Source organism: Anser anser (assembly GCF_964211835.1).
Source record: "Anser anser genome assembly, chromosome: 5".
NCBI classification, from domain to species: Eukaryota; Metazoa; Chordata; class Aves; order Anseriformes; family Anatidae; genus Anser; species Anser anser.
In genome coordinates, this window is record NC_139725.1 from 59,378,808 (window position 1) to 59,400,343 (window position 21,536).

At 38.3% G+C, this 21,536-nt stretch overlaps 1 long non-coding RNA gene across 1 annotated transcript; it reads left to right on the top strand.

Moving 5' to 3' along the window:
• Positions 1–2,415: 2,415 nt before the first annotated feature.
• LOC310899723 lies at positions 2,416–21,216 on the top strand. The gene is made up of 6 exons (XR_014584598.1): positions 2,416–2,930; positions 10,129–10,298; positions 11,502–11,755; positions 15,154–15,207; positions 18,959–19,179; positions 19,968–21,216. It is a non-coding gene; the product is annotated as an uncharacterized lncRNA (long non-coding RNA).
• The last annotated feature ends 320 nt before the right edge of the window (positions 21,217–21,536 follow it).

Consider the following 21,536-nt stretch of genomic DNA (forward strand, 5'->3'; position numbering starts at 1 on the left):
TTTCAACACCCATGTTAAACGGCCAGTGAGAGCTAACATTTATGATGGGAGGAAGAGGTAATTTCCTGAAGATAAAGGCATAAAATACCATTCATTACAGTGCTGAAGTGACAAAATTGTGTCCTATATCAAAAAATGAGTAGATCCCAAATACTTCTTTATGGCAGGATTAATAATCCACCAAATAGAAAGTTGTATGGTACAAGGAGTACCCGTACTGAAATCCATACCATCATTCAAACTGGATGTGCACAAGGTAAGCTAAAATGTCCCACTTTTTGCTGTGTGCTATGGCACCCCAAATAGGGTCCTAATTTAGTACTGTTCCTGCTGTGGTGTTGTGATGAAATCTGTGAAATCCCAGCCCACCAAAGTTAGTGGGAATCTTACCATTTGCTCTATGACTATGTCAGTGACATCTGTTATCACAGGTGAGGCAATACCCATGGTACAATGATACAAACGTCACAATGTAGGTGCTTGACCCTGTGATGTAAAAGCAAACAAACAGCAACAGTGGTGGCCAGCCAAAGCAAACAGAGAATTGGAGGAAGATAAATTGTTAAGGACTTTTTTATAACTTTTACAAAGTGTCCTGGATACACAGAGAATTTCTGTTCTTGTTAATTAACAATCACTTTCTGAATTTGGCCCTTAGTCGAGATCAGATATAGCAAATACTCCGTCCAGTAGTGGTGAAGGTGAGAGCAAGTTGAAAATCTGCACAAAGCAGAAGGGACGTTTTAAGCTGCACATAATGAATATCACAAGTTTTATCTCCGTGCTTTTTCTACAGAACACCAACACCTGTATTTAAAAAAACCCTGAAAGACTGTTTTGGTAAAAAGCGGTGCTGTCATTTCTACTCCTGAGGGAGCAATGGGTATGAACTGAACCTCTTCCCCCACCCTCTCATGACAAACAGCAACGCAAGGACACGCTGAACCCACTCAGACAGTGGCAGAGCTCCCAGTGAAGCATGAGCTCCCAGTGAAGCATGTGCTCCCCTGAGCTTCAGGAGTGGAGCCGGCTAGGCCTGACAGCACTTTGCCTGAGGCTTTTGCAGCAGCACAAGCCTTTCCATGCCCCCAGTTCTAGTTGGAGGGAGTCAGTTATTTATAGGAAAGCAATGGGATTTCTCCTGTGTCAGTCTTTTCCCTGTAAACCATCGTTTTCTCAATAAATTTTTGGCATTGCTGTACCCTACAAATGGTAAAATAGACAGAAGTCCGTTCTGGAAGAGTTTAGATGTGCTTTTGTTGGAGAGTCCTCTGAACCATTCAAAGAAATAGGAAATATATTAGGCCTAATTCAACAGGCCTATGAGCACAGACCCATCACTCCATCCCGTTTTGTGAATATTTACATTTTTTCATTAACTTGAACAAGAACTACAAGGATCCAGCTGTGTATATGCCATTTGTGCTAGTACCAAAACTATTCCTGGAATAAATCCAGTGAGATCCAAAATGTTAAAAGACAAAGAAGTTTTCCTGTGCCTGGTGTGAAACCAGGAGACTCAGAAGAGATAGTAGAGTGGTTTTCTTGCTATATGAACTGCCTTTGTTTTTTTTTTTTTCTCGGAAATATATTTGTATGTTTTTGTATGTAAAGTATATTTGTAAAACAGGAATAGGAAACGTGCATTTGCACCTGAGTACCTTGGTACTGCATTTTCACTCCAGCATGTAGTAAATATGCTCCATTGTACACTCATGTTAGTGACCATGTGTGGCTCTCGTGCGGCAGAATCTGGAGGGCTGAACACACTGAATGCAGCACAAACTGAGCCCGTTGTGCAGCTGAAGCTGTTACACTCACATTTGACACTAAGGGGAGCTCTTGTAACAGAGAAGATAACGCCATACGTCTTTTGTAGGCACTGAACAGGAAAAGATAAAAAGCAGGCAGTAGTAATATTAGGCTAGCCTTTTGGCCTTATTTTGCAAAAACTAAGTGTATTTGCCTCATTTGGTTAAAGAAAAAAAAACTCTTTTAGTTGGGCAGCTAAAGTTCACACAGCTAATGAAATAATAGAACATGACTCTGTGCTACTGAGCTCCTGCTTGTCTGCTGAAGACAAAAGTTTTCTTTCTCTCCTTATAATCTTTTAGGTATCAGTCTACAAATTAGTTCAGTCCCTGTGACCTCTTGCTTTATAATGAGTCTAAAAAACAGGGTACATGCTTCATCTGAAGGCAAGAATCTCTGTTATAAAACAGTATCATATGTATTGCCCCATTATTATTACCAAAGGAAACAAAATACTAGCATTTTATTCATCCTCTTCTGTTTTATTACAGACAGGATAAAGGAAGAAGGAAGGTTAGGACTAACTTAAATATTTTTTGTTTACAGAGTCATTGTCAGGGAGCAGCAAGGGCTGTCTGCTCCCTGAAGGAAGGTGAACCAGGCGCCAAAGGTGACCACAGCATGTGTAGTGCCCATGGATGCCCTCACTGACAGGTGACCATACTCTGTCTGAACACAGGGAGCAGAGCGAGATGGGTCTGTCCACAGTCCCAGACCAGGCAAGTGATGAACCAGATCCAGGGTCCAAACAGGGAGTCCAGTCAGGAGCAAATGGAGACTGGGCCATAGATTACTTGAGTCCAAAGTCTGTCTAGGAGACAGTCAGAGACGGGCGTGGAGACAAAGCTGAAATGTACATCCATGGGGTCATCCAGGAGAACAGCCACCTGTGGCATATCTCTAAGGTCCTTCCAGGAGGCAGGGCCTGAGACAGGACTGGCAACAGATTTGCATACAACTGCTTGGGCGGAGACTGAAGTCCCAAAGACTCTTCAGTCTTTGCCCAAGGATGTGGTCAAGGCCATTAAGGCTTATTGTAATGGTGGCAGCATCCCCTCTCAGCAAGGTGTGTTCTCACACCTCACAGGAACTGGGGCTCAGAGGAGACTTCCTGCGGGGTGAGCTAATTGCTGTGGGTTTTCCTAGGGCTCTTTCAGTGGTCACAGATCCAAGACAGGGACAGGAAACTGTGAAGGGGACATGGCAAGGGTGATGGAGTTTGGCCAAGATTATGACAGGGACGTGGCACAGGCCACTTGGAGTTGGGAGGTGGGTGTTTCAGGCTACTCCTGATGAGCCTGGAGGCCACAAAGGACTGGGGAAACAGGTTCAGGCTGTCCCTGAGGTATCCTGGAAGCCAGACAGGCTTGCGGGGCATTTACTCAGGGCTAGGTAGGGGGTGAGCACTGTGGGGAGATCGGAGCACAGGGCCAAACCTGTCCTGCTGGGGGAGCCAAGGGGGCAGAGTCCTGCAATCACTGTAGAAAAGCAACTAATAAGGCATGTAATTAATAGTCAGCCCTGCAGGTGAAAATTAGCGGCCTTCATATTAAGATATATAAAATAAATATTGTTATGTTACAATGTGGATTACAGATCCTTCAGAGTCATGGTGAACTAGGGGAATACAAACATCATCTGTTGGGACTAGCCACGAGAGTGAAAACTCTGATTATTAATCATGGTTCCTCTGGCTTTTTTTCATGGCATCACAAGGATTTTTAAAATGTTATAACTGGCATTGCAGCCTTTTCCTGGCTGCAGCATGAATCGTAGAAATCGTTTCCTCATTTACAGCTAAAAGACAACTTGCCTTATTATGTACTATTTGCTTTTAACCTGAACAGCACAATTCATGAGAAACAAACTTGTATGCTTTTTGAAGGAGAAGCACTTAGTTCTTTTACAGAAGTCAGTTTCTTTTAATTGTGATAGCTTTGCACCTTCCTTCCAGCAACTAGGGAAGTTTGTCTGAGCAAGATATTAACTGTTTTACATCTTGGTAGTATAGATCACTTCTTGCTTGCTCACTTTCTATATGCTTGCATAACAGATTGGCTCGAGCTTGAGAAAAAAAAAAAAGAATAAACTTGTTTTGGCTGCATTTCCTGTTCAAGTCTGATAAACAGCCTAGATTCTCAGCAAGATTTGTATTTTGGCTGCAAACTTTCACAGTCTCTGTTATCTTCTATAGCATAGCATCTTTTATTTTATAGCCCAGTATACTCCCCTCCTCTGACTGACCAGGTTGTTTAGGAAAATGCTGCTCAAAATAACTAAAGGTATTACCATCTGGGCCAAAAATTTATATCTGTGAAAGTCTAGATCCTGCAATCAACAAGATGCTATGTTTTCTTGTTTAATTCATACTGTCTTCTTCTATGTCTTTGTCTACGTCTCTGCTATTCTTCTGTGGTTCTCATACTCCTTACATTTTGTCAGGTGAAACTGTGTGGTCTGACAGGTATTGTGGTAGCAGGTAGGGAGATAATGGTGTCTGCATGAAATCCTGGTTAGTTCTTCTGGAAGAATGTCACATTCAAGTAAAATGTCTTGTGTCCTCCCCAAATTAGATTTCATGCATTTCCAGTAATACACCTCTTGTTTCTGACACTAAAATCCCATCCCTGGAAGTGCTCAAGGCCAGGTTGGACAGGGGTTTGGCAACCTGGTCTAGTGGAAGGTGTCCCTGCCCATGGCAGGGGAGTTGGAATTAGATGATCATTAAGGTCCCTTCCAACCCAAACCATCCTGTGATTCTATGATTCTATGATGGCACTAAGCCACAACTGCTAGCTCCTGCAAAATGGATTACACTTACACTTAGTCAAATGTTTCGTTTCCCCTGATGATTTTGGCTTTTCTGCAGTGTAGTCATGCTGTTGATAAGTACATAGTTACATTGAGATCAGGTGGACAGTTTCAAAGCCCCAGTCTCCCGGATGAAATTTTTTATCACTGATGTGTCAGAATGTCACTGTTTTACTTCCTGGGTAGCTGGTTGGCTCATCTACTAGATTAGCTTATTCTAAAAGAGCCCATAGAGTAGCAGATTTGTTTTTGAAACTGAGAGCTTTTGTAAACTGAGACCAATATTGTTTTTCAGGCCAAAAATAATATGGATCATTTGTAGCTGATTGCCTTTCCCCTTTCAAGTGCTTCCTAAGGAGGGTATCAGAATGGCTAAGGCTGGTACAACTCAACCAAAACTGATACAGAAATAGTAATGAATTCAGGATACTTATAAGTGACAAAAGCTACTCTGTTGTGGTATGACTCAAATCGACTTTATTCAAAAAAATTGAATTCAGTAATGTGCTAAAATAGAATAAAATTTCAAAATAATTGTCATAGTGCTAGCAGATTCCTACCACATCAGTTATAAGACAACAATAATAATAATTGGTAGTGTTACCTGGAGACTGTACCAAGCACAGCAAACAAATGCACAGATTGGAACTCGTTAGCTTTCACTCTGATGATTGCACCAAGAGGATAGCAAATAAATGATGGTAGGGAAAACATCTACCAAAGACCATATTAAAAAAAAATAAGAAAAAAAAAAAAAGGAGGGGGACACACTCATGCCTATACCTAATCATGGTTTCTCAAAGGACTTATTTTAAATGAAACAGTGATTAGTTTTAAGTACCTACTTCTGATACCTGTTTCCATGAGAACAGGAACAGCAGTTAGAAATCACGTCATCAGAGTTCTTGTTCATTGTACAGACACAAAAAACTGCAGATATTGCACATAACAGCATTAGGACCAGTCAGCATAGTGTTGTGAGGAGAAGAGGAAGGTTTACTGATGTTTTAAAATCCCTTAATACACTTATGGGAGAACTCCTTACTACGAGTATTACTATTATTTTTAACAACAACAAAGGCATTTTTTTTTAAAGTAATTTTTTATTTAAAGCTAAAATGAATAATAAAGAATAAATTTTATTTTGGAAAACTGCACCTCTCAGGCAGCTAATAGCCTGAGACTTGAAAAAGAGAAACTGGGTGTAACCACATTTATGTATTATTCTGGTCCTGCAAAACTGTCTGATAAGCATTTATTAGCCTTACATTACATCTTTTTTCTAATGATGTTCTATTGCATATGATTTTAAAATGTGATAACAAAACATCTTTTTATGTTTTACTGAATCATATGTTTACTTTGAGTGAGTTGCAAAGAACAGCCTTAGTTTTACATGCCATTTGCCTAAATATTTTCTTGGACCGGAAATGTTTTGCAATAGAAATTCAGGCATGCATATTTCCTAGTTGGCTGGACTATACTGTAAAATCTGGGAAGAGATACCTTTTCATGAAAGATGATGCCATGGTTTTCTCTTTATCAGTATGAATGATAAAGGAATGGAAGGAGTGGAAGTGAGTGGTCTCCCAAGGAACCTCTATGCAAGATGGAGTATTATACTTCAAGGGAAGTTGTTCTTCAGATGTCTTTTATGTAAAATGGAAGTATGGTCATTTGTGCAGTAATTTAAAAAATCTATTTCTTTCATGGACAGGGAACAACATAACCTTAAGGTGCAGGCAGAGACCCACAGACTGCATCTGCAGGTACATGAGAAACAGCTGCATCAAAATCTTAAACCATCAAAACTCACCAGATTTTAAATTTGATTATGAACCACATATTCACCAAAAATATCTAAATGTTTGCAGAATTTGCAGAACTGAGCAGTCCTGAACTAAGCATGACAGCTTCTAACTCCTTCCACAAGTTGATTATTTCTTCTAAGAAATGCAGGATTTTCCTTCCTTCAGAAAGTGGAATAAAAAATACAATTCATAATTAATAATACCTATGAATTAACACATTTTAGGACAATGTTCTACTTACAAAAATATCTGATTTCTAATAGTGATCGGTAACAGATATACAGGTAAGAGTATAAGGAAAGGCTCATGTGTGGAGTGATCATTCCTTTGTATGCCTACCCTAATTCTGGCACTCAGTAATCTCAGTTTGATTTTGTGTTTGAAGGAATAAAAAAACCACCCTTTTCCCATGTCTGGATGCAGGGACTTAATAGTGCAATCGGTTTTCTCAAGCCACTTCTTCAATAAGCTATTGCACGCCATAACCAAAAGTATTTAGTTAATTGTGTTGAGCCTGTCTAATAGCATTTTTTTCCCCCAAAGTTAAAACCCACAGTAAAACAAGGAACTGAGCCTGGAGCCTGCAGGTAACTTGTGTGCATGTTACTTTTGCAGAGAGAGATTGGACAGATCATAATTGATGCAATTTGTTGCAATAACAAAATGTCCCTGACCTTTTGTTGATCACAAAGCAAATGGGCTTTTAGTATGGCAAGTAAAATCAAATTTCTTTCCTTTTACCCTCCTGCTAGTTCTCAAGGGTCGTGTTACATACTGTATCACTTAATAAAAAATTTGAACTGAGTAGATTAAAACAGAATGTTGTAGTTGAAGACCCTAATGGCCACCAAACAGCTACCTCAATTTTCCTATTTCAGTGTTTTCCATATTTAAAATTAGAACATGTATGTATGCGTGTGAGAGTGAGGGAGCTGTCAGCGTGACATTGAAGAACACAACATTTTAATGCAGGGAGATTTTTGCAATATAAAGACATAGGAAATGGTTCACAGCCGATTTCTTATGTTAACTGCCAGGCAGATCCTGCAACAAATGCTAATGGCCCTGTCAATAAATGATACTGCTACTGCAGGAATTCAGTACTTTATTCTGCTTATTGGCATCTGGGGGTTCTGGTTAAGCAAAGCACAGCTTTATAAGATATAAAACTAGAGACAAAATCCTCTGTTTCAGTAGAAGAGAGCTTGGGGAGAGGCAGAGGTCAGAGGAGAGAGGAGCAAGAAGGACACAGTACTTAATGAAGGAGGTCGTTCCTATTTTGTGCTCCCTTCCCAACTGGGAGATCAACAAAATGATAAGTTTTATCAGATGATCCTGCTTTTCTGCTTTGCCTGTAACATGTCTCCTGTGGACTCCTCACACCAACAGATGAGATAGCTGTGGGCAAGCTAAAAAAAGTTTATTTTAAATATAAATTCTTTAGCTTGACGTGGAACTTGGGCAATGATTATGCAGAGAACTAAACAATTGATTAAGCTATGTTTGCAGTGTGGTTTAAAAATGGAAATTTGGACTTTAATAGTGCTGTAATGTTGTAGGGGCACTAAACATCTCAGTTTTGTCTAAAAGTTCTTTCAGACCATTTTACTTTACCCACCATAGAAGTTATTTTAAATGGTACTGAGTTTTGTAGCTGTCAAGTACATTTGGGGTGTAATTTTGCTACTGTTTGTTTATTTTTTTCCTAGTTACCATCACACAAAGCATAGCAATATCCAACAGTAAAAAAGTTTTTCATTTCTGAGCTGCCTTTTCCCAGACTGCAGGTATAGTGCCAAGTAGACCATAAGATAGTGGAGCTCAACATCCTAAGAGGAGGGAACAAGGCAAATAGCAAGGTCGTAGCCCTGGACTTTGGAAGAGCAAGTCCTAGATTTTGGCTTGTTCAGGGGATCTGCTTGGGAGACTCCCATAAGATATGTTCCTGATGAGAAGAATGGCTCGGGAGAGCTGGCTGATTTTCAAAGATCACCATAAACGATCCATCCACATGTACAGAAAATTAAGCAAAGGTGGCAGGAGGAAAGCATAGATCAATAAGTGAGTAAAAAACAAAAATAGAAAGGAAGCATAAAGAGCAAGAAGCAGGGTCAGGTGATCTGGGAGGAATATAGAGATATGTTTATTATATACACCGTCAAGTGTACAGAAATGGGCCTAGGAAAACTATCTTTTTCTATCTTTTTTTTTTTTTTCCTTTGGTATGGCTTCTCTAAAGCCAGTTGGTTAACAAAAAAGGAACCTTTGCAAGGAATGAAGTCGGAGTTAAGAATCTACAAAAAAAAAAATGATAATCATTCTTGGCAGTCTCAGATGCAGTCCTTGAAAGCTCATGTCAAGTAACTAAAAGAAGTTGCTGCCCCTGTAACCACTGTAGAGTCATAGTCAAATATCAGGATTCGTACATTCAGTAGTGAAAGAGTCTGAGAACTGAAAAAGTGTCTGAAGTAGAATTACATGTCCTTTTCACAACTGTCAGTTGTACAGCATTATGATTGTTAACAATTTGACTATAGCATTAAGACATGTGATGCTTTAAATGAAAGGGAACCGTGATAACCTGTCTGGATCCAGCACACCCATGAGGTATCTCTGCCAGGAGTTAGGAGAGAGTTCAGGCATCATTCAGCATATGTTATGGGACTGAACAGAGTGGCCAAGGGATGTGCAATGTGATGGGATTTGGAATATCATTATTCCTGGAGTTACAAGATGTGGATCATCCAGGCTTTTCCTGTGCTTACTACCTTGAATGCTGTGAATAGTAATTATAAAAGATGAAATTTATATTCTTTCATGATCGATGGTGTCACAGTACCATTAAGCAGATGTTAGTGTGGTTTCAGAGTAAATAATTGTGGGTTGGAAAGTCTCTCAGTAGGAGTCTGTGAACCTTCCTAGGGACTTTATTCTGTGTTGGAGGTTACACCGTGAGGTACAACTGGGGGCACTGGGACTCTCCCATTCTCCTTGTGGTACAGAATTCTTTACCTGATCACAACCCTTCTTGCTCTCTTCGCCACTTATGGAGTGGTGGGTCAACACAAATAGTGCAGGCATCCTCTGGACAGAAAGACGAAAAGATGGTATGACTGGGTGGGTGGTACTGAACAGTCAGACTAAGCCACGGAGGGCAGCACAGGTAATATACAAGGATACTCTTTCAAATAGCATTGGAGTATGACTGCCTCATTATTTTTGCTATTGATTGCTATCATGTTCATTTAAGAAGTTATGAAGCTGACAAAATACCTGTGGGTTGCCTCTCACTAGCAGTAATGACTGTGGAAGCAGTATGCAAGCAATGTAATTGCTTCCTCTGAGGAGATGCAATTTTAACAAGAATATTAAAATCTTGACACTACACTGAAGCCATGTCTTAACAAACATTTTAATGAAAAAATAACTGTTATAGACTGTCATATGCAGTCCTGTGTCCAATATATAAGACTATTTCAGTGTTACAAGTATATATATAAGACTATTCATTGTCTTCATGAAAATCTATGAAAATCACATATAGCTGCAGCTTTTTAGAAACAGCAGTAACTACTGCTGGAAAAGTTTTCCTAACTTAAACTGGCTTGTCTACCCGAGAAGTCAAGAAATATCAAAGAGAAACCTGCAGCTGTAACTTTCTTGACGTTTGCTTATCCCTTGATTCCACTTCCAGCCGTTTTTGTTCTGAAGAGTGCTTGTTAATATTTTATTATGGATGTGTCTATGGAGAGAAGGAAAGAAGAGTATAAACAGCCTAGAGAAGAAGCTGAGAGGCCAGAGACAGGTTGTCCTCTTATATGACATTAATGGCAAGAGGATCTGCTGGGATTTCTACTAACAAAGGTAAGGGTATTCAACTCTATCTTTATTTGCAAGATAGTGAGGGAAATCATCACAGTGGCTTCCATGATAAGGTTTTCATGGCTCCACTCCTCTGTGCTGCCAAGGGAAAGAATCTTTTGTCCCATCTTTCTAGAGGGGACACTTGGTTTTGCTGTTTTCTCTGGTCAAATCCATCATCACTGATTTAATAGGAGATGGTGAAGGAGCTTGTCTGCCCTTCTCAGCAACTCCAGCACGTGTGGAGCATATTTCTGGGTCAGTGGATACAGCTGGCTCTCAGCTGAGATAATTCTCCTTCAGGGTGGTGAAGACTAAGCACACTACCCTACTGTGTGGTTTTAAAGTCTAGTGGCTTAGCTAATAATGAGGTGAGTGGTGATATGCAACTGTGAGTTATATTCAGGTAGCATCACAGGTGAATTTAAAATCTTGTGTTCCAGCTTTGTACTGAAGCAGAATAAACATATCCACAGCCAGTAAAAGCTGAATGGAAATGTAAAAAGATGCACATAATCATCTCTCCAGTATTATTATCAAATCCCACCTGAGACCAGTACTTACCCAAAGTGCAAGAATGGGCTTAGTTAAGAGCTAATACATCAGATTTTTTTTTTTTTTTTTTGTATGTGCAGCAGCAGATCACCAGACATGCTGTGTCTGGGACCAAGGCCTCAGTGGATGTGATTAGAGTCTACAGTTCAAAACAGAACTGTAGTTCAGTTTAGTCTGTAGTACAGTTCAGTCTACAGAGAAACCAGTAATATCACTATAAATTTGAAGCAACTTCTCTCTCTCCATTGCTGACTGAAGTGAACTCTAGCTAAAATAGTGATAGAGTAGCGCTGGCAGAGCATCTGTAGTTTGTTTTGTTGTTGTTGTTGTTGTTTTTGTGCTGAAAGAAAAGTTTCTAGGGAGACAAGGTGTCCTCTTTGAAGCGTTATATACTTGGGTTCCTCACTGTAACCAACATATCCTTGTGCAGCAATTTCCAGCTGGTGAAGAAACATCCTCACCAGCTGTTCCCGGTCAGTGTAAGCAATGGCATCTCAGAAGCAAAATAATTCCTTTGTTGACTTGCCATTCACTTGGTATATCCACAAATACATAAAAGGTTTGTGTAAATAATGAAAGGTGTTTGCTGTTGAATAAGACTAGTATTCCCATATTGCATTATATACGGTTCAATATTACTTTCATTCCTAGACTTGAGCCATAAGTAGGACAGAAAACTGGCACTTCCACTAGGCACCTGCCCTTTTTAACTACAGAATTCACAGTGCTTCGGAAGAACATTGACTGGGGAAGACCAGCACTGCACTCTGGAAAAACATTGACTGCTCAGGAAATTACATTTAAAATTAGTAGGCAAGCTAAAGTGACTTTACCTTGAGAAATACAGTAAAGGGAACAAGCAGCAGCAGCTGGCTTCATCAACCAACCAGTGATACCAAGAAAAGGTAGGGAATTCTCATTTACTTATTCTGACAATTATCAATTGGCTAGCATCACTGTGAAGAGCTATGTTATTTAGCAAAAAAGGAAATCAAGATGTCCTTTTTACATTGTTGTGAGAAAAAAATACATTAATTTATGGTACCACAAACTGCTACTGTGCTAAGGCACAGTACTTGCTGTTCTCAAGTTCAACAGCAGGTCACTTTCTCTTGTTGTTGGGCTTTAGTGCCCAGGTATTTCCTTGTTACTAAGTTATGGGAATATTGGATAATGCAGGAGGGTCTTGAAAGTAATTCCGCAGTAAAGAACATAAAGTACAGGTGCTATCCTTGCTTCAGGCATGAGAAGAACATTCGGGTTTTGTCCTGTAAAACAAAAAGTCAAAAGGTAATGAAATATAAAAGGGTTTTTATCCATTTTGGTGGTGTACAACTTGTAAGGAAAGGGAACAGTGAGCATCCTCCTGTGAAAAGAGCACTATGGGAATACTGGTGTATTTAGGTATCATAAAAAGACTTAAAAAAGGCAACAAAGTCATGGTCTTTCTCTTAGAAAACATCAATATATACAGTATTTAATAGGCAGGAAAAAATCCTTGCAGTTTTTCTCAGTGAAGTTGGTGCTAGTCGGTTTTGACCATCTTCACAGCCTGAGACATAATGCCTTGATGTTATTTTGTGGCTTTGAGAGATGTGAGGCTGTACTGACCACACAGAATACTGAAAGGAACAATATTATTTTCCTAGAGACATCCAAAATATTTGCCAAGGTCTAATCCCACAAACTTCCACATAAAGAGGGGGAATAAAAGCACTAAGTGAAAACTCTGTTTGCCTCCAAGGACAAGACTAAAACTACCCAGAGCCTGCCTTGGTTGGCTGCACTCCTGAGCAACAGCTGCATGACTGAGTGATACAAAACCAGCTAAAAAATGATATAATAAATCTGTGCAATGAAGATTCTGGAAATGTGCAAGCATGGATCTGTCTAATTTAAATAGCCATTTCCTTTAGGATTTATCATAAATCTTCAAATGTAGAATGTTTTAGCTTCCATCCTAGCACTGGGTACATTGCATTTCATTGAATTCTGCAGTATAAATTATATCCCATGGGAGAACTTGAAGTGCTTCAGCTACATCAGTTGTCAAAATATGGCATACAGAACCACATGTGTCCCAAAAAAACCTTTTGTTTCTGTTATCTGCTTCACGTCAGCATCCTGAAAATCTGCAAGCATTTGGAAAGATTTGGACTGCCTTTTAGACCTGTGCTTTTGAGAAACATTAAAGGGGAAGGTTGCATAGAATATGTGAAGTTTACCTCAGTGAAGCTTTCTTCCTTTTCAGTCTTTCCTAACACCTGCTACAGCACTTCTCTTACTTGCTTTTTCTTCACATGCAGGATAAAGATTGAACATAATGACTTTGCATAGATGTGGCAGACATCCCTGCTGCTTTCCAGCCTTTCTGATAAATCTGAAAGCAATATGTCCTGCATAATTTATGATTATGTTGAAAAACCTTTAGTCTCCAAATGTCTGCTCTATTCATATTTTGAATAAGTCAGACTGACAATGGCTAAATTTGTCTATAGTGAAAATTCACAAATTCTGAAGAGAATGTGACATGGATGAATTTTCCATGAAAAACTTTTGTAAAATTGTTACAATAAAACAGTGTTATTTGGATTTGTACTTCCACTATCCGTATTGTAGAAACAGCACTAACAAAACCAAAAACAAAACCAAAAACAAGTCAGTGCAATTTATAGCAAAGTGATGATACAGAATTTCCACAAATATTTACATCTCCTACCAAATGTTTTTCTCTAAGTTGACTGTATTATAGGAAGATGTCTCATTTTAAGATGTTTTCTTTCCATTGGTATATGCTGCCAGCAGACAGAATTGGCAGAATATTTTTCTGAGCACAAGGAGTTTTTTGATCTGCATGGGAGGGAGCACAAACCAGAGAACTGTAGAATCCTTTTCTGCTCTCTTCAGTAATTAAGCTCAAAGTTGGCTATGTTCCCTAAGCCAGATAGCTCAAGCCAGCTGCGTCTATTCTGTTCTTTGCCTCTGGTATACAGAGTATTTTGATAGGAGCACATCACACAAGCTTGCTGTCCCACACAGCTATGCCACCACTTCTTGGCAGGCTCTTCATACACGCCCACTATTTGCATGGGTCTTCCTTACAAGCCTCATTAACTCTTTCCTAAATTTTCTGCACAAGTGGGTTGTTCCTCCTGATGGCAAAGACCAGTGACAGAGGCACTCATCGCTTAGGGTCTAGGGCCAGTGAGGAAGTGGAGAGCTGAAAAATTCCTTATTCTTTACTCTTGCTTAGTTCCCAGGGCCTTGCAGTTTTTCTGGCTGAAGGCTGCTAACTTCTTTTCCCAGCCTTATACTACACATTAAATTAGCCTGCTTCCTGAGAAAGAATGGTACTCATTTTGGCCCATGTAGCAGCAAAATGCACCACAGATTCAAGAAATAATGCATGTGTATTATGTGGCCCTATGTGTACTATGTGGCCCTATCCAAGATCTTCTGAGTTCCCCCATTTTGCTCTGTTGCACAGGAAACCATTGTTAGTTCTTATTTCTTCCTAGAAACCAGGCAATTTCTCTCTCCCTTCACATCATTAGTCTTTTCCCTTTTGTTGTTTTTCCGAAGTGTCCTCAAAAAATACATTATTCCCTTTCCTTGAAGTTTTTGGAAAAAAAAATACACACACAAAAAAACAGTTGTAAAATGTGATCGTAGGATCATATGGATCCTATGTTTGCTCTCAGAACAGGTAGGTATAGTCATAAGCATGTCATAGGATCATTTTGCTTGAAAATACAAGTTATTTTAAAAAATATTTTACTTTGTGACTAGAATAATAAATTTCACACTTGGTGAAATATCTTTTTTTTTTTAGTTCTATCAGATTATGAAAAAAAATCCCTTCATTAATTACATTGTACTTGAAAGTACTTGAATAACATTTTTCTTAATATTTTTTTAAGATGATTTTTCTCCCCTTCCCCACTGTATTTTAAAAGCAGATGTCTACTTAATATTATTTTGGTGGAACTACAATAGAGCTAATAATACACTTAGCTATATTTTTTTTCTATTTACTCTATTACATTTACTCTTGTTCTCAAAAAATTCAAATTAAAACGAACTCATGGTCAATTTGCAGTGAAATTTTAAAATAAAACATACTCCTACACAATTTAACATAGCGTCTGTTTTTACTTGATTAGAAATAATTATGCAATGTTCAGAATTCACAATGTAAGTTGTTGGTAACCAGAAACATACTGGTCATACTGTTTAATGTTGGACGTCTCAGCTGTATTGTTGTGAAGGTTTTTATTTTCCTCAGTCTTTGTCTGCATTGCAGTGGGCAGCTTCATATAGACCTACTGGAAGCCATTGAGGCTGTGGCATCAGAGAGGTAAGAACTTCTTGACAGAGGAATTAAGGCTGTATGAAACACTAAGCTGTCATAGTTATATGCTCCTGGTACTTGTACTTAGTAAAGACATCTCAAATATCTCTACAGTACAGGCATACTTTTTGATATAGTCATGACTGTTTTGATAGGAGGCAGAATAAGTAACAAAATGGACCATTGATTTCCCAGGCTACCGCAGTCCACTATTCCTGAACTCCCTGACTTCCTCTGGAGCGATATAGGAGTACTCTGAGTATTCACTTCCGCACACTACAAATGCAGATTAATAAAGGCAGGGCACATCTCTTTTATCCAATGTTTTTGTAGGAGAGCATTCTCACTTTGCTGTTAACCAAGAATATGGAAGGAAATGGCCATCAAATTGCATGATGAAAAAAATTACGGTCTCAAGTGGGAATGATTATTCAGCTGGCATGTGTTGCGATCCCTTGGTCATTGAGCTGTCTAGTTTTGGAAACACAGACTGGATGCAAGTACCCATGGGCATGTCCTTCTGCAGAGCATCCTCTGCACCACGCTGTTGGAATATTATCTCTGGTGGCTAAGCAGCTCTCACTGGCCTCCATTCTTCCTGCATGGATTTGCCTACAAGGACGATAGTCTGTAAACACTTTTAGAAGTGAACAGGGTGAGAGATACCAAGAAGAAATGAGTGTGTTCAGTGCCAGAGATAATTGTTGAATTGTAGTAGCCATTCTTGAATAAAAGAAAAAGATTAATTGATCTAATTGAAATACCTCAATAAACACTGGCTAGAAAACAGAGCCAGACTCTCCATTCATGTGAACAACAAAAAAACAAACAAACAAACAAAAAAGGGCAAGAAGCAACAGAAACGAATTGCAGTAATGAAAATTTCAATTCCAAAATTCTTCACTATGAGACTGAATCAGCACCGGTACAAGTAGCCCAAAGAGGTTATGGAGCCTTAGTCCTCGTAGTTATTTAGAATTTGACTAGAGAAGGCTCCAAGAAACCTAATTTCAAATGTACCTGCTCTGAACAGTGAAATTCAAATGACCTAAATTATTCTGTTATTCTGAAACATTCAGTTGCTAAACTGTTGTCTAGAGTAGCGGTGAGATTCTTACCACAAGGTTCTGAGGAAGACATGTAAAGTTGGAGATGTACTTCAAGCATTTGAAACAATTGGAAAAGAAAGCTTGGGGAGGAAAGTTTGCATGCAGAAAGAACAAGATTCAAAAGAAAGAATAGTGGACATCGTTGCAATAACAGCTCTGATATCCTGCTGTCTCATTTAAACTGTGTTTAGCCTTCACGAGGCAGTGGCACTAGATATTTAGCAGGAGAGGACAACTCTTAAGGCACAGGCAACTCTCAAAACAGTTTAAAATAATCAACACTTTCAGGGAGAAGAGGCAGGTATTGAAGGCAAAAGACAATCCAAGTGATTGAATCAATTGGGAACTGTATTACAATTTCCTTTTACTACTTTTTCCCCTGTAGTGCTTTTTTTCATTGTTTGTCATGACTTTTCTCATTTCCCTTTCCTATTACTTTCTCTGATCCTTCATCCAATTACACACACTCACTTCTAGAGTGCTACACATTGGTCTGTGAGGAGGTTAGGAATAAATACAAATGGTACTTCTGCTGATTTCTGGGTCATCCTACCTAAATCCATCTTCTCTGTTCCCTTTGCTGCTGTACAGCACATAAAAGAACACCTGACTATATTCTTTATGCCTAGGCACTTCTATAACTTAATTTAATTGAATAATCAAATATAATAAAGGCAATTCCATTTTAGTGTAATATCTTGGTGTTAAAACTTTGATGACATTTCCTATTGATATGCTAGACACCATCCGTGTCTTTGCCTAAAATGTATTTGAGATAGTATTCCTTGAAGAACAAGAATTCAAAAAGGAAGGCAAATACTAAGCAATTTTTTTAAAAGACAGACACTATTAATTAATTTCTTAGTAATCTGGGCTAGAACAATGGTAAAATTAATTTAACGCTGCTTACATTCATGTTTCCTGTAGAACACACATGGAGGAAAGGACGTGGATGCTGAGGATAAAGCACTTTAGTTTAACAGAGATCTGGATTCTTGCCGTGTTCTTGTAAGATGTGGAGCAGCTCAGTGAATGAGAACAAATTATCTCTGCCACTAAAAATTGCACATCTGACCTACAGGGAAAGGCAGTGTAAATATTCATGTTCACCTCTGAAAGCCAGTTGATTGATCCTGTTCTGTTCATGGTGGTTTTCTTGTTCAGGGCAGCAGGTCAATCTCACCAGGCTGCAGTAGTCTTGTGTCAGGTTCTGTGATTCCATAGGAAACCATGTAGGAACCTGATGAGCAGAAATTTAATACATGGAGAACCGGATTATGAATCTAATGATTACTCACTAGTAATAATTAAAAGTATAAAAATATATTCCCTTTTCATGTACAAACCCTTCCTACAGAGTACAGAAATCCATAACTTCAATCTGCTTGTACTTCAGACATGCTATTGGTTGGCAAAGTACTGTTAAAATAGCAACAACGTATTCCACATATTACAGCAAGTTTTCTTGAAGCAAACTTCAAATGAAAAATCTGATCAGTAGAGCTGAAAAAAAGAACCTGTCTTTGGCAATTTATCTAAGAGCAGAGAAGGAGTACATCACACATGCATCTCAGACAGATCTCCAGCAATATTTTTCCTGGTGAGCCTCATCATGGAGGAAAATTGGGTCCCTTCCTAATACTTTACAAGAAGAACATACTCCTTTTCTCACTCAGGGACTGCTAGACCAATAAAACATTTTCAGTGCTCAGAAACAATTCTAGTTTACTTTCCAAACATCATATAATCCAATAGCTGTTACTAAATCAGTAAATTCATAAATGCATCAAAACACTTTGAACTAATAATGTATGTACGTAGAGAAGCAACTGTGTCACCCTGCCCTTACTTTCAAACCTGTTCATCAGGTTGTCTTTGTTTTAGTGAAGAAGAGGTGTCAAATGTTAACAGGAAAAATCCAAGTCTCTTATAGCATGTGCTGTATAAAATTAATTCTCCTAATAAGGGTAAGGGTTCCAAAGGGGGGGAGATAAATGTGAAGACAGCAGATGAACAAATACAAGAGGAGATTTAAACAGCCTGAGAAAGATGAACAGCAACAAATTTGTTTGAATGCTGAAAGTTCCTCAGAACTCACAACCATGCTGAGAAACTTCAAAACCAGCTCAGTGAAAGGAAGACACCAAACCAACAGCTACAGGCTCAATTTACTATCTGAAATATGAGTACAGCATACCCATCTTACTGACCAGGTAGGGGACATTGCTGCAGATTTCTAAATACAGTAGCATGGAGGGAGACAATTTTAGGCAGCTCTTTGCAAGTCATGTGAATGCACACAGTGTTGCACAAGTTATAGCAGTGAGCACAAGAGATTAGCACATGCAGATTTAATGTTTTAACCCAAACCTCTATCAGCTGGAACAAGATGTCTCCGTTTGACCCTAGGTGTTTTATGAAAATCAGTAGGTATATATCTGGTTTATTTTATCACCTACATATTTCCCAAAATAAAGATAATTGCTTGACGATTTGCCCTAGATTATCATTTTCACTTTAAACTGTTTGTTGAATTGCACCGAAGATGTGTATTACAAAGTCTGGGGAATTTAGCTCCTTGTTTACATGAAGAATGTATTAATGAAATTTCTGATCTATTTCCTGTCTTTATGAAATATACTTTGCAGGAAAAAGTCACAGGAGAACCCCAAATATTTTTGGAAGAATTCTAGATGACTAAAGATAAAGAGGTACTTGGAAAGGTTGTCAGTTTGAGAAGAGAACAAGTCTCTGCAGGCTGTGAAACAGAAAGACAAAGACATCATATGTTGGAAGCAGTCACTAATGAGCTGTGCTCAGCCAAAAGACCACTTGAAGAAATAGCAAGACAAGGAAAAAAAACAGCCAGGTACTTTTTTTGCTGCCTATTGCTATTAAAGCAAATCATTAAGCTCTCAAGAGACTCTTAAAAAGATTATTAAACCGATTTGGGTGCTCTAGCTAATTCAAATTGACTCTTTGTTCATACGATGATAGCTTAAGGAGTTTTTGAGAGACTTCTTCAGCAACCTGTTAAGAATGATTTTTGCGACAAAGATAGATACAATACATTGAAGAAGAAAATTACTGTTTGTAAGAGAGGAATCACAATAACTGTCCTGATCCTTTAAAAGGCAATTAAGAGTTGGTTTATCCAGAGTTTTAAAAAATGAACAAAGAACAATTTTAGAGATTTAATTAAAAGCAATCTTGATGTGTGTGTGCTTTTATCCTAAAAACCCTTCTAGTAACAGTCTTATCACTTCCATACCAGTTCTGTTATTAGCACATTGCTGTGTAAGTAACCGCATTTACTGGTTCACCTCAGTGGCTTCACTTGCTGGCTTCACAGAACATGTTACAAAGATAATATATTTTAATATAAACACATTGATTGCATCAGTTATAAATATTAAATAAGTAGGGTAACTCTTTAAATTACTTAAAGAATGAGTTAGAACATCCAGATAGCTTTCAAACTATTTTTCCTTCAAGTCTCAGAGCAACCTGAATGTCAGTAAATATGTTCACTAAAATCAGAAGTGGAATGATGTGGACACTAGCTTCAAGTGATTAGAATATGAAGCTGGATTCTGTGCCTGGCTTTTCTCTTGCAATACACAGAATAGCTCTCTTTTCTATTACCCTTTTATTTAGGTATATCAAGACTGCAGGTGTTCAAAATCTCATGGAAATTTTAAGACAAAGACATAACAGGCTCATTTCCTAAGGAATCTGCAGAGATGAAGACTGACTAAATGTTCAGGAAATAGGTACACTTTATGAATAGGATCACTAGAATGTCTCAATAAATTATGTTTGTGTATCTCAAACAACTCTTTTCTTCTCACTGGTTCAGTCTTACAGTTTTTCTGTACCAACATCCAGCTATTTGCTGTTTGCTTTCTAACAATAATCCTTCTCATGGCATACAGGACAGTTAAAAATACCTTGTAAACATGACCAAAAAAGTAAATTTAGAGAAAAGATATAACAAAAATAAGTGTAGTTGTGGATCATGTCAGAGGAAATGTTCTATAGGAGCAAACACAGAGAAGGAAACTCAAAACCCAGGAAAGGAGGTAATTGTGACACATTTTTTTCTAAACCTTTTCTTCTGTCTACCTGCCCAGTTTTAATTTTTGAAAGATTCCTCAAACTGCAGATAACCACCAGCTGTGATGTTATGGTCTACATCAGTCTCTCCTGAAAGTCTAACAGATTTCTTTAAAATTGTTAAGGAGTCAGTGAGACTGATTCCTACTGATGTTGAATCTGAGCACCCTACAAAGGAAGAAAAAGAATGTATTCCAGAAGAATGGTAGCCAAGCTGGAAAAAGAATCTCTTAAAATCTCTTACAGTGGTTAATTTTATCCCATACATTCTCACTGTTCAAAGCTGATGAGGAACATGAGTAAACCCTGAAGAGAGGAATTAATGTCAGAAGTCTGAGTTCTAATTGCATTCCACTAACTTGCTGGTACTGTCCTTCACTGATCATCTGTCTTGCATAAATCCTGCAGTTCTGCTTCTCTCCCATCTCACAGACATATTTTAGGTATAGACTCCAGGCAACTGTCAGTTCTGTGATCTCTGGTTCAAACATTTGGACCAAATTAGGCATTTCCAAGGCTTCAAGAATATATGCCTTGAGTACCTGCAATGGTGGTTAACATAAGTCATAGTAAAGGAAGTATTTGTTAATTCTTTTTGTGATTAGATTATTTTGATCCAGGGCAGTACAAACAAATGAATGCCCAACTGCAATGAGAGAAGATATGCTTGTAAGCTTTCTGTCGTGTAGCTGGTGAAGAACTACATGTATTTTTTCATGCTTTTAATTTAATGAATGCATATTCTTTGGACTCCTAGCATTCCTGGTAGGCTTTACTCCAGTAACCCAGCTTAATGTAATGTATTCATTAATAATTGTGTTCTTTCTATTTGTGACAAATTTAAAAAATATCCAGTTCAAAGCATATTAAATGTGGAATATTCATTTAAGCCATTTAAAGTATAAAGTGTGAGCAGGATGGTTTTTTATTTGATGGAATGCTAATTTCATATACACGTAGATTCACAGGTTTATTTTGAAGTATATTCCTTTTACTTACTTGTTTATTGCATTTGGTCCCCTAATTGAGTTCCTCTTAAACTGCAAAGCTTCCTTTTGGAGGCTGGATGTTAAAAGACTGAACAATATTCAGAAAAAACACATCACCTCC